We start from the raw sequence: 13,007 nt of genomic DNA on the forward strand, positions 1-13,007 counted from the left end.
AAGACAAGACCACGAGAGAACACTGGAGAGCCCAGAAAGAGTGAAGATTCGCTGGAGGCTACTGCCAGCCACCCCACCCCCCCGCCTCCGCCCACCTGCCTTGTACCTGACAAAACCCAATAAAAGACTGGAAAAGCCATGGAGGGCTCCAGGACTCTCCTCCTTCACCCCGTCTACTCCAATCATGCTCTGTGCCCTTCCCACCCCTACAGTACTCAACAAAGGAGGGAAGATTTTTGGGATCACTAAAAATGCTGATATTGGACAAATTAGGGATGTATAAAATCTAATCAAAAGAAAGGAAGCAGAAAGAATTGAGTAGAAGATGTCTATATAGAGGAATGTAAATTATTAAAATAACTGGCATTGAAGACACTTAGCCATTAGACTGGCAGAACCTGACTATAGGGATTCTCTTTCTAAATAGTTTTTTAACAGACAATGTGGGAATATAAGGGAGAAGTGAAATGATGGCTTTTAACATAATAAAAGATAAACTTTATTTTTCTCATTATCACTAGTTTCTCTGTTACTTGTAAACCAACTTTTTTTTAGTGTTTAATTTGTAGGTTGATTTCTGCCTATAGTTTTAAATTCTGTACTTTGCCAACATATGGTAGAGTTTCCATACATGATCTCTTGCAGGGAATATCTAAATACATTTTTAGACAATTTACCAAGAGTCATGGAGAGTTTCTATTTTCTGCTTTCAAATTTTCATAACAAAGATGAAGTTTTGATATAACTAAAATAATTTCAGCCTTTCCTATTGACTTTTTAGCCAATGGAATTGTCCAGTCATCTTTCCATTATATTTTTATTACTGCCATTTGTATTTAATTACTTTAATAAGCTCTTTTGAATTCTATAATACTTTTCAAAACTACCTATCAGTTCTTACATTACTAATAAATTTGTATCCCAAAATATTTGTATTTTTTCTTGAGCTTTTGAAGTTTTCTGGCATTTGCCTAAAATGATTCATTAGAGAAAATATTTCCTTTATCCCTCGAGATTTAATCAATGTAAACTTATGAAAAATTACTTGATTCTGAGTTTTTACGGGAACTGAAAATGTAGTGATGACTATAATTCTGAGGTAATGGTTGTATATCTATTCCTATATTTGAATAAATGAGAGATTAACAAGCAGGATTGTATATATCAATTACCCTACTTATTTTTGTTTAATATTTATCAATTTTTATCAGCATATTTCAAATATAAGTTTCAGAAGAGTATTTTTCAAATACACTCTATTTAATACTTTCTCTTGAAAATCACTGTATGTATCTGCAGTCTTAGCTTTTGTAGAGTCAGGAATGGTCATTGAGCAGGTTTTCTATTGGGGTTCACCAGGCATATGGCAGGCAGGGGTGCTGGGGGGCCGGGAGGCTGGCAGTTCTCCCAACCCCCAGCAAATCCTCACTATCTGGGCTCTCCAGCGTTCTCTGCTTCTCTCTTGGCTTCTGCTGCTGCTTTCTTGGCTTCTCTTTCGGCTTCTGCTGGCGTCCCTGTGACGCCACCCTTAAAAAGCCCAGGTGAATCCCATCTACCTATGCCCACACCCTACTCCAGGTGCCCACCATCAGGCATGCATTCAGGACCACAAGGATCCATCATCTATCCTGATGGTGGGAGGGCAGAAAAGCCTGAAAACCATTTACCAAACCATTTACCCTACAATCCACCCCCTCAGGGTTTTCTGCCATACAATCAACCTATGTATACAATTTTCCTTTAATAAACACAAACAGCAGGCGTGACCCACCCTTTAACAAACATAAACACTGCAGCCCTGGCCCACAAAAGAAAATACTACAGAACACAAATAATTCCAGGCAGGGCACCAACCTAGTGGCAAAAGGCGATTATTGTCACCAGCAGATGATCTACCACTTCTGCTGCCTAAGGCACTGCTCAAATGAGGGGGGACCACTCAGGCATCTGCCATCACACGCCAGGAGCCATCAGGCTTGCTGGCCTTTTTTGGCTGTCACAAGCCTAACACAGCATCCACCCCCAGGATGCACTCTCTCTTGGACTGGCGACTCTTTGCTCTTTGGGGGTCATCGCCCAATCCTCAGGGTTTCTGTCTGTGGTCACTCCAACACTGGGCTTTCATAGCCACCAATGCGACACGCAGAACCCTGCACTCAGGCCAACCCTTTGCACATGGGTCGGAGATCTGTGGATACAAGCTCCACATGCAGCCTCTCTTGGGTTCCCTCTTTGGCTGTCAGCTCCACAAGTCCTGTTCCCCACACATCCCCCAAGGATGGGTTCCTCAGCTCTTCATCCTCTCAACCGTGAGCAGGGCATAATCCACAGGTGATTTTAAGAGACTCACTGGCCTTCTTTAGCATGCTCAGGCTGCTTAACAGCCGCTCATGGCTTCCCAATCTCAGCAGCAGCTTTTCCCTAAGTTGGCTTTTACCCTCTGCCTAGCTGCTGGACAGTACACAGGCTGCTTTTAAACACCGTGGTCCACTGGCCACCCCCAGATTCCCATCTCCTTTAACAAACAATAACATCCTCCCCCAGGGTCCCCAAAACATTACCCTGCCAAAGTTCCTCCACCTTTTGGTGGTATTGTAAGTCCAAGGCCATCAGTCTTTTCCTGCATCAGCACTGGGCGAGCTCTGAATCGTGGTCCTTTCTTCCCCTACAATTCTGCAGCCTCGGGGGTAGTGGGCTGGTCCTCTCCCACTGTCTCCTCCTCCACGAGAGGTCTCCTCCTGCAGCTCCCGGACCTTGTACACCTCCTGTGCTCCTGCAGTGTCTTCAGCTCTTTCCACAGCTCCTGGACTTTGGTCATTACCTGTGCTCCCGTGGCATGTCCAGCATTGTCACAGGCAAACACAGTCCGCTACTCCTCAGTCCCTCCTGAGGTCTTCAGAGGGCTCCATACCCATCTGCATCGGAACATCCTGTAGACTTAACGCCAATTGTAGCGGCAGGATGGGCACAGTGCAGGTTTTCTGATCCAGCAGACGGATAAAGGAGAGTCTTGCAGCCCTTGATGGCTTTCTCAGGTTTTTATTGAGTTGTTACATGTAGAGCAGCTACCAGGTACACCGCAGGCAGGGGTGCCAGGGGGCCACGAGGCCAGCAGGCCTCTAAGCCCCCAGCAAGTCTTCACCCTGGGCTGGGTTTTCGGGCCTTCTTTCTCCCCATTCTCTCTCCTGCCTCTTCCCTGCTTCTCTCCTGCTTTTGCTTCTCTTGGTGACTACCTCAATACTCCTCCGGTGGCCCACAGAAGTAAATAATACAACAAAGTAACAACTGCAGGTGCCCCATCAGGCAGGGCAATCCTAATGGTGGGAGGGCAGAAAAGTCTGAAAACCATTTACCCTACAGTCCATTTGTTATGGGCTATCTTGTCTTTTTAATTTCTAGGTTAATCATAACAATTTTTTTCTATTTTTCCAATGGGTTAACTGATCTATGAAAAAGAAGAAACCACCTTGATATAACTTTAATTTTGACCAGCTTCTTATGTAAAGTTTTCTGCAATCCAGGCACTATGAATGCTTTGGATTTATAACTCTAAATATGAATGTTAGTGGTTTAAAGGAAAAAGAAAAGAAAATTACAAATATGGATTTCAGTAAGGATGTATATAGATATGCATATGTAGTATACAGTAACCATTTACATGAATACATATATATATAAAGTCATAAGAAAATTTTACTTGTTTGTAACAATGGAAGTTTAATATTAAATAAAACAAGTTCCTAGCAATCTTCAAAATATTTTAAATTTTAATGGAACACATTAAATTCAAGAAAGATTAATAAGGATTCTTCTGTTCAACCATGTAGTGCTGATCTGCTTGCTTCTTGAGCTAAAATGGTTATACAAGTCTATCTAGAAAATGTATTTTTTTTATTTCTATGGAGTTCTCTCACATACAGCACTTCCAGTGAATATGGTCCTGATAATTACTTCCATTAAACCAATTTAGAAACCATATATTTTATGTACGAATAAGAATGGAAGCAAATTAGCTTCAAACACATACTGTGCAAAGTTCTGTGACTACATGTGGAAATTGAGGACTATTGAGAAATGCTACTTTCTTTTGGATGCCTTTGTCAATTGCATGACACTGCTAACAATACAACAACAGGGAAAAAACTGACTTCACATCTTGAAAAACAGCAACACAGTAGTCTTTTATTGAACAAAACTGCAGGAATTCTGTAAATATTTTTGGAACCACAATTCATTTTCATTCCCTGAAATATGTTTGCAATTTTTCATGCAAGTCAATTTATACTATAAAAGAGAAAATAAACTACAAACTTTGTAATATGAGTACAATAGGACAGTAATATATGCCTTACTCCAATTAAATTGCATAAGTCCTTACTTAAGAACTTTGGATTTATATTTGAAACCAAATAATTTGAAAGCACTCCTTTTTCTATCATCTCTTTACTTTGATTCCAATTGTCCTGGCTGGTATTATTTAAACAAAAGTATGTTTTAGAAAACTATAAACATAATGATAACCTCATTTTTAAGAAAAAGGTTTTATTTATTGTAAATCTGAGGACTTATTTATAGCTAATGGTCTTCCTTATTACAAAAGGATTATAAAGTGTAGAATCTGACAATAGCTCAGGAAACTCTGAGACAAAGAAGGAGACAGTAGCTCAGTGGTGTGTGAGTCCAGGTGTCCAGTTATTTCTGATATCCTGCTTTAGCTTTGCCTTTCCTGTAGCTTAATTGCTGACTCTTTCCTTAGATTCCATTAGACATTTTTTTTTTGATCAAACTAATTTGATTCGAGTGCTTTCACACATGACCAAGAATTTTAAGGAGTGATTACATATTTTTATTTTATGTTAAAAAGAAGTGACACACAGTAGAGCATTACTCAACTATACAAAGATGAAAGTCGGTCATTTGTGACAGCATGGCTGGAGCTGGAGGGAAGTAGGTTAAACAAAATAAGCCTGATAGAGAAAGACACAACTTGGATGGTTTTGCTCATCTGTGCATTATTAAGAAGCAAGCCAACGAATCATAAACAAACAAAAAACCCTAGAAAAAATTTTACTTTGAAATTGAAGCCATTTTGTAGAGGAAGGAGAAGGTAGAGAGTGAGTGAAGGAAGAAGCACACTGGACTATGGTGGGAAACTATGGCTGCCTTGGTGGTGGTGGATGTGGTGTGGTCACACACATCTGAAGAGTTGGAATCCTAAATTTCTCAGTCATATACAGTTTTCCAAATCAATTTTATTTATCCTAATTTAAATTATATATATATATATAAGAATAATATGATCCAGTTTGTATTTCTTTTTTTTTTTTATCCAACAAGAAGCCATAACTTTATTAAAAATATAAACAGTACAAATTTCAAACCAAGCATCAGTTACTCTTTTGAAACACCAAAGGGAAAAAGAAGTCCCCTTTTGCGGATGACTACATTGTTAATTCCATAATAACAAGTACAAAATCATTACTGTTGTTCAAGGCTCGGACTGCCTTTGCTCTGGACACATTTGCTTGTGACATGACCAATTCTATGTCCTTAACTTCCACACCCTTTTCATTAACCTCTTCCTCTTCACTGTCCTCTTGTACAGTTGGAATCTGTGTTTTTTTTCTTTAATGTTTGAGACAGTGTCACCTTGAACTTTGAATTTTTCGGCAGCTGCCAGCTATGCATGCTGAGATAAATCCTCCATCTTTGCTTCCCCCAAAACTATGTAAGTATGGGAAGCTGGGCCCTTGTAGACATCTTGTTTTGTGATGACAAAGAGGATAGTATTAGATTTCCAGATAGTGATTCTAGTAACCCCTGTAACCTGTTGAAGACCCAGTTTGGACATAACCTTCAGTGATTTCTTTTCACTTGGGCCGTTTCTGCTTTACTGACTGGCTCTTCATTGATTTCAGCTGCTGCTGCTGCCAGCTGAGCTTGTTGTGTGGTTGCCTGTGTGGAATCCTGTTCCTTGAATTCATCACTATCAGATTCTGTTCTAGACCTTGTCTCAGACTGGGGCTGTGGCACATCCTGCTCTGTAGCAGGGAATTTCTGTGGCTTCCCCGGGCATTTTCTGAGAACGTGGAACCAAGATGGCGGCAGAGAGACCAATTTGTATTTTTAAAAATTACCTTGCTTACTAAAATTAACAAGGTCTAAGAAAGGTTAAGGGTAGATATTGAAAAATTATTATTAGGCAGTGAAGTAATAACATTAAAAATGATGACAGCTAGGGCTATTATATTAGGGGGAAGTGAGAGGGACAAGAGGACTGCTTGAGATACAAGTGGAAGAAAAAAAATGGCAGAAACTGTTAATGGTGGGGCCTTCCTGGTGGCGAAGGGGTTAAGAGGCAGCACTTTGAAGTTATCCAGCTATTCTGTGCCACTGCAGCACCAGTTCCATCCCCCGGCCAGGGAGATGACCCACATGGTGCAGCAGACCTCTCCTGTCTTGCCTGCTGCTCCCCTCAGCAGCATATTTCAGTCAATGCACCTGTTCTGCTCTCCACTCTGTCTCTGGTATATCTTCTCACTTCCCGCATCTCTGGCCTGTACCCCCAGTTCTTGTATGCATAAATAAATATATTGTTAAAAAAAAAGAAACTGTAACTGTTGATAGTTTGGATGAGGTAGTAAGGGAGTGTAAAGGATAATATCCAGATTGCTTATGTGAGAGGCATGAGAAATGCAAATGACATTCACCATAATTGGGAGCATTAGGGGAGGATCACATTTAGATGAAAAGATTGTAAGTTCAATTTTGCATACATTAAATTTGAGAAGTTAATTTTACTTCTTCAATTTTTGTTGTTTGCCTATTTTCTTTCTTTCTTTTAAAAGATTTAGGGGGGCGGGAGGGGAAGGATTGGGGTCAGAATGGGGCGTTTGCAATTGTATGGGGGAATATAAAAATAAAATTTAATATTTAAAAAAAAATAAAAAAAAAATAAAATGTTGGTACACTAAAAAAAAAAAAAAAAAAAAGCATATTTCAGTTTTTCAGTCAAAAAAAAAAAAATAAGATTTATTTATTTATTTATGCATAGAAGAGCTGAGGTGTAGGACAGAGGACAGGTGGTGAGAGGATTCACCAGAGACAGAGTGGGGAGCAGAAGGGCAGATCTACTGAAATACACTACTTAGGGGAGCAGGGAGCAAGACAGGAGCGTTGTGCTGTGACATGCGGGTTAGCTCCCTGCCTGGAGGTAGAACTCAGACCATTGTGGTTATACACTGAGACTTAACCCCTATACTATTGTTTTGGCAATTTCCCAGAGAAATCAGATGGCGCGCAGAGAGTTGGAGAGAGAGATTTAATTGTCACTCCAGCGGGCTCAGTGGGATCACTCCCCAAAGAGCTGAGCACCCAAGAACAAAAACGGCAAGGGTTTTATACAGTGTATGTGAGGAAACTTGCTATCCCATCCATTATATCATAAGCATTCTTATATTGTTCAGGAAGGTGGTTCAAGGTAGTCATGGTTACCACTGTGAACAAGCAGTGCACCCAGCAGTACACTTCTCTGCTCCAGCAAGCAACAGAATCAAAGGTGTAGACTCCCCCAGGCAGCAGGCTTGGGAAACTTCCTGCTTTACTTCCAGGGAGGTCCTGTTTGCTTATTTTCCCTAATATTTTACATTACTGTTATATATGTCATTTTTTAATTTTTTTTTCCTTTCTTTTCATTCCTTAAACTTTGAAAAACCTTATTCAGCTAGTGATTTAAAGATTTTCCTCTAATAATCTCATTTGTTTTATTGTCACAAGTCAAAAATATGATGTCCACTTAAATAGGAAATCATATAGATAGGTCATCTAAAGAAGGATACATATTTTGAACATAGATGGAAACTCTATATGTTTATGGTGATAACCATTTTGTATTTATGCAAGACCTATGATGAACTTTGAGATTTAAGATAGTAATGAGATAATAGTAATGGGAAAAACTACTGTGAAAAAATGCCTATTTGCTAATATCATGGAAAAAAAAACCAGAATAATGACAGTTGTACCATCAAATATTATATGAAAATTATTTTATTTCATTCCATATAAACACATTAAGATAAATTTTTGAGAGGCATTCTCTTCATCCATACTAATGATTTGAGAGGCATTCTCTTCATCCATCCATTCATACAAAATCCCTACATAAATCTTAATACATTTAGGAGTTACCATCATAAACATAAGTATTTTTGTTTTTCTATGTATGTGTTCATTTTAGTTTTCATTTTATTATTGGTGCTAGCTCTGTTTACCAAAATCTGTAATCCAAATTTGTTTCAAATTGTTGCTTTATTTCCTCTATGAGGCAAGAACTTGTTTATTCACTGTAATAATGCAAGTTGTTTTTTTGTTGAGTACATTAGCCACTGGCATGTACAAGCCTTAGGGTTTGTTTTGATTTCAACACTTGGTCTCTTGGTTGAAAGTCAAATAAAATAAAATTAGATTTTTTTTTTTATTGTTGTCAAGTTTTCTCAGTCTTCTTTATCCCAGCCACTAGCCTACCTTGCCTGTGTGTGAATTTGTATTAGTTGAGTGCCAGAAGTAAAATTAAAAAAAGAAATAAAAATTTAATTGTTTCATTGTGTCTGTCTGTTTCAATTATCTTGACTCTCTACTATTTGTTAGTTGAAGGAAAGTGCTATCATTTTTTTCATTCTTTTTCTCACCTCTGTAGCTCACATGAGTATTGAGATTGAAATGAGCACCAACAAAAAAAGAGCAGTTAATATGACTGCTGAAACACATGGCGTGCTCTGCCTTATTCAAGGAATTTAATGACATTGTTATACTGGGATAGAAATAGTGAAAGAGCATTAGAGGTAAAGCACTGGCATAAAAATTTTAAATGAAGAATTCCAATGCAAATGTATATGGTGTTCTACTAATTTTGTAGACATTACAGGGGTGAAATAATTTACCACTTAGAAATTGAAAATATGTGGATAACAATAACATTCAGAAAGATGCCATTAAACATATAGATAAGCCACAATTCCTGATATTTTTCATTGCCAATTACAATGTCTTGTGTTTTAATGATGATCTAACTTTGTGGTTAAATAAAAATCTATACTCTTAAAATCTAAGAATTGCACATCCCTGTGTCTCAATAATTTAATCAATATATAAGACTTTGCTTTTTATTGGCCAGTAAATGAAGTATCAGAAAATGTCTCCAATTTATTTTCCTGCATAGAAAGAATTAGTATGATTTTTTTAAAGTTTAACAAAAAATTCACACCAGCATTTTGGTTAAATAAGAGCAACTGATGTAATTTAGAGTTAATAAATTATGAATATATTTTAATTATAGAAAATCTGTTTCATTCTACCAACATACAGTGCTCACTTCCCTCATGTTAGGGGGAATGGACTTTTAAAGTACTAGGAGGGCATGTCACAAAGTTGATTTATAGTGACTGATGTTCTCGTATAATTCCCTCTGTTAGAATGTGAGCTCTTATGACTTATTACTAGCCAATAGAATATGGAAAAGGTATAGGAATGCCACTGCCTTGATTAGGTTGTATTATGTGAATGGATATATAATACATATGTATATATTTAGTAAATCTGCTTTATACACATGCATGTCATACACATAATATGTAACACATGAATATTATGTGTGCATATACTTATTAAGTATATATGCGTGTATAGAGATGCTGTCCTATTGGTCTTGAGAAAGCAAACTGCCATATTTCAAACTGCCTTGATGAGAGAACAATGTCTCTTTATACCTGACCAACTCTGAGGAATGCCTCCTTACATATAGAGCAAAGTTAGGGAATGGTTTTGAGTTACACAAGATTAAAATAGAAAAAAAAAAAAATGTTGAAAGTGTTGATATATAGTTATTTACATGTTATGAGAATAAAATTAATATATGAGTAAAGAGGATAATAGAGGATAAGGGAAGTAGTTAAAATGAATAGAGTACTTAAATATAATAATATATAGATAGTTAAATTTATTTTGTAATAATAGGGACTGAGAGAAAGGAACATTTTAATTTTAGTGTCCAAAAACAAATGTCAGATATTTCTGAATATGGTAGTTATAGGTTTGCTTTGACTGATATGTTGGGATGGATAAGATGCAGGGATTCTTCAATGAGTCCTGCCCATATGTTGCTCCTAAATAGTGGTTTGAAACATTTATGTATAACATTATTTAATAACTTCTGTCATGTTTCTTGCTCTGAATATAAATTTGTTATCACAATAAAGTCCTGTCCAGGCTAGAGGTGAATGGTCAGATGTATCCTAGACATCATAGCCTTAGGATTCAAACTATCATTTTATCAATCACAACATTATTATGCAGAGCTGAAGGATGACATTACTGCAGTCCCCTATTCTTTAATACTTGGTTTTGAGCCAACATTCTGTTTATTACTGCTGAGAACAGCTATCTTGAGGAATTTCATGCCTAGGTCATAAGGGAAATAAAAAATAAAGTAAAGTTTAGTGGCTTTTCCCAATGTAAACTCCAGATAGGTTAGTATTTTGTTAAAATTGTTTTCCTTTCATATATTTTGCAAGGAGGAAGAAAAAGATATTAAATAGCATTCAATAAGGAATAAAGAGACTTGATATTGTTTGGAAAAATTGCTAAGTCATAAATAAGTGGATATGTAACATTTGTAAATAAGTTTCTTTATAATCATAAATTTATTTGTTAATGAAACTCCTTTATATACATGAAGCTTCTTTACATTCTGTACTTAAATAAATGAAAGATTAGTTCCTCCTGTCAATAAATGTGTATATACATAACCATATCTACACACATATATTTATAATTATTTTACACATATATAAAATGTACACATTTTTCATAACAATGATGAACATCTATATACATTTTAACAGAAGAGTTCAATGAGATAAAACCTTTTTCTTTTTATTTGATTTCTTATATGCTTTCTAAATGTGTCTGGATACTGTTACATCCCAATTCTATTCCAGGGTATTGTATTATGGAGAAATAAATTCTGCTCAAATAGTTTCATCTCGTTGGTTCATTTTTTTTCAACATCAATTACTGAAAACCAAATATATAGAAGTCATATTTAAGGATATTACAGTGAATACATGAGTAATAAATAATGATTTCTCTCAATTATTTGAATATGGTTCTGAAAAATGGTTTAACTATAAAGTGCTAAAAGTCATTGGATGAATAAGGTCATGCATGAGTTCCTATGGGATTGCTGGTGGGCATTAAGATAGCAGAAATTGACTTTTAGAAAATGATTGCAGAGAAAATATATAGCTCAAAGTGCACAGATCAAAATTCTAAAATTGAAACAGAACAAAACAAAACAAAAATCATCCTCATAACAAAAGGAAATCAAAAAAGCCTTAAGAAGAAACATGCCAAAGCAAAAACACAAATCATGACATGCAGACTGTCTTGAATGTTTTGAAAATTGTCGTAACTTAAAACTGCAATTCTAACATCATCTTGAGTAATTGAAGCAAAACCTTGGGAAAGTGTCAAGTCAGATGAGAGACACCTGCATAAATCCATGTGTCTCAAAGGAGCAGAAACTCATGGAACCATAAAAATGGACAGAAAGGAAATGTAGTTGCTCATATCTTGTATTTGAATAAAGAAAGAGAATGTAATCACTGAGATACTGAACTAGCCCTCATGTGGACACTTGGCAGGAATCCACAGGTACAAAATCCCTCAGGGACAGATAAGCCTATTGTTACACTGTTTTTGGCAGCATTTAACATAGTCAGAAAAATGTAAGACTACTGGAATAAATATATCTCAGATATTCTTTTGTAAACTAGAATGCTAGAAAATGTTATTCATCCTTGCCTAAGGGGTATACAATTTCTTAAGAAGTTAGGTTATTTCCTTGAAGGTGATAGGAAGTTCCTAACAGATAGCCTTTGGCTTCTTCTGTGCTTTACTCACTGAGTTGAGATTGCCTTTAGCAATTATTTTAGAGTGTGGGCTGTGGACCAAGTAAATGAGAATCACCCAGGATAATTTTTAAAATTACATACACTTGTGCCCTACTTCAGGCCTGAAGATATAAATTCTTAATATTAAAGTTTGAGAATTTGGATCATGCTGTGAAACTGTTCTTCAGCAGGCTTTCAAAAATCAATAAATTTTATTTTTATCATAAATAAAAGACATTTACAGAAAGTACAGTGCCAAGTCTGGAGAAGAACACTTAAAACATACTCAGAAAATGACCCTAATTTTGAAGTGGGGGGGGTCATAAAAAAAAGGGCCGTGGGGTCTTCTCAATCTAACCTTGGCGATAGCATAGAAACAGAAACGAGAGGGTAATAGAATTCAGAGGTGATTAACAACTATAAAATAAACAGCCAGCCAACAACAATAACAAAATCTTGGGAAGCCCTCAAGAAAACAGAATGTGAGAAGATCCCAATGAATGGGAGGTAGATGACAGCCTAGAACACCACCATAAACGCAGGACGGGGCATGACAATTTTCCAGAAGTGTCCCTCTCCTAGAGTTGTGATTGCCTTGTCACTGCCAGGTAATGAGCAGTATGAGCCATAGACTTTGAAGCCATTGTGACATTAGGGATATGGCTTGGTCAGAATGTAATTTAATAAGTGATATGCAGTTTTCCAAGCCCCTGTGTTTCCCTTTCTTATCCCACTGAAAGAGAATTGTTCAAGAGGAGGTGGTAATGTGAAGAAAAGAGCAGTGACTGGGTGAAGCTATGATAAGACCTCTTAAGGTCAGAAGAGATGAACCCAGATTGTAACATGAAAGTGTATCAGACTCTGGAATCACCCTCTTTGTTTTTTAAGATTTCTTTTTTTATTTATGCAAGAACCAGGGTACAGGCCAGATGCGTGGGAGGGTGAGAGGATTCACTAGAGACAGAGCAGGGAAGAGAACAGACAGACTGACTGAAACACACTGCTGAGGGGAGCAGCGGGAGAGACAGGAGAGGTCTGCCACACCATGTGGGACCC

General features: G+C 37.0%; 1 pseudogene; it reads right to left on the reverse strand.

Annotated features, from left to right (window-relative positions):
* Positions 1–5,441: 5,441 nt before the first annotated feature.
* LOC119254813 (nascent polypeptide-associated complex subunit alpha-like) lies at positions 5,442–6,076 on the reverse strand (annotated as a pseudogene).
* Positions 6,077–13,007: the final 6,931 nt, after the last annotated feature.

The sequence above is a fragment of the Talpa occidentalis genome, unplaced genomic scaffold, assembly GCF_014898055.3.
Source record: "Talpa occidentalis isolate TD23 unplaced genomic scaffold, MPIMG_talOcc4v2.1 talOcc4.3, whole genome shotgun sequence".
In the NCBI taxonomy this organism is placed as follows: domain Eukaryota; kingdom Metazoa; phylum Chordata; class Mammalia; order Eulipotyphla; family Talpidae; genus Talpa; species Talpa occidentalis.